The following is a 1,561-nucleotide window of genomic DNA, read 5'->3' as shown; positions in this document are numbered from 1 at the left end:
CTAATTAGCCCTAGGTGGCCTTAGATTCACTGCTACAGCTGTGTGCATCGAAAGAGATGGGTGGGTTACCCTCTCCACTACGACAGATAGCCAAGACATTTTGATCCAGAGCGTGGCAAATTTTCTGGCGTAGGCGGCTTTATCCTTGAGCTAAGGCAAGCCTCACAAAATCCCGTACAAAATTGGATGCAATTTTAATTTTAATAATCAAAAATGGTTCAAATGGCTCTGAGCACTATGGGACTCACCAGCTGAGGTCATCAGTCCCCTATAACTTAGAACTACTTAAACCTAACTAACCTAAGGACATCACACACATCCATGCCCGAGGCAGGATTCGAACCCGCGACCGTAGCGGCCGCACGGTTCCAGACTGAAGCGCCTAGAACCGCTCGGCCACACCGGCCGGCCTTTTAATAATCAATAAATAATTTATTTATGACCCAATATGACCGTATTGGAATCATCACTCGTATTTTCAAACTAAAGGTGAACAAATGAGTCAAATTAACGTACGAACGTTGGCGGAGATGGCCAATCTCTAATGAACTGCATCCTGCGTGTGCAAGTGAGAAACGGTTAGGGGTGATCGTTAAACAGTAGAGATAGGTGCTCCCTGATGTCGTCACATGGTTTGTTATTGAATGAGCAAGTTATGACTCTGTATTTGAATTCCGTCCACAGGCCCTGGCGGACCCAGCGGTACCGACCGGCCGCCGTGTCATCTTCAGCCCACAGACGTCACTGGATGCGGACATGGAGGGGCATGTGGTCAGCACACCGCTCTCCCGGCCGCATGTCAGTTTCCGAGACCGGAGCCGCTCCTTCTCAATGAAGTAGCTCCTCAGTTTGCCTCACAAGGGCTGAGTGCACCCCGCGTGCCAACAGCGCTCGGCAGACCGGATGGTCACTCATACAAATGCAAGCCCAGCCCGACAATGCTTAACTTCGGTGATCTGACGGGAACCGGTGTTACCACTGCGGCAAAGCCGTTGGCATGACTTTGTATTTGAAAACCATAAAGATGTTACAAGTGCCTCAGGCGTTTTTTTGCAATATAAAGCGACTATCAGTAAGAAAAGATTGTAATATTAGTCATAATATTTGTGCTGCTCGATATTATAATTAGACAACGTGATCACAACGTAGACTTATGGATGTTTATTGGCTTTCAAGAGATGCTGAATTGACTGTATCGACAAATATTGGGGAACCCGGAGCAGGACTGAAACGCTAAGATTAAAATGATCACAGTTCGATTAACATAGCAAAGATAAAGTCAAAAATATTTCAGCGTGACATTTAACATATACTTTAAAAAATGAAAGAAAGAGGAACATTATAAAAAATTAAAAGAAGGCTGACAATTGGAAGGAAAATCAGCATTGGCCGTATTTTGTTTTATTGTCAGCAAAATCGATTTTCGGTCACTTAGTGACCATCTTCAGTGCTGTAATATACAGTTAAAATTGGTAGGCACTGGTATCAAGCTATAACCACAAGCTTAGAGCGATCACATCATCCATGGTGATCGCTCTAAGCTTGTGGTTATAGCTTGATA

At 44.7% G+C, this 1,561-nt stretch overlaps 1 pseudogene; it reads right to left on the bottom strand.

Annotated features, from left to right (window-relative positions):
• Positions 1 to 879: 879 nt before the first annotated feature.
• LOC126186019 (5S ribosomal RNA) lies at positions 880 to 997 on the bottom strand (annotated as a pseudogene).
• Positions 998 to 1,561: the final 564 nt, after the last annotated feature.

Source organism: Schistocerca cancellata, chromosome 4, assembly GCF_023864275.1.
Source record: "Schistocerca cancellata isolate TAMUIC-IGC-003103 chromosome 4, iqSchCanc2.1, whole genome shotgun sequence".
Taxonomy (NCBI): Eukaryota; Metazoa; Arthropoda; class Insecta; order Orthoptera; family Acrididae; genus Schistocerca; species Schistocerca cancellata.
Note: the sequence above shows the minus strand (reverse complement) of the source record. Positions and strands in the feature narration are given on the sequence as shown.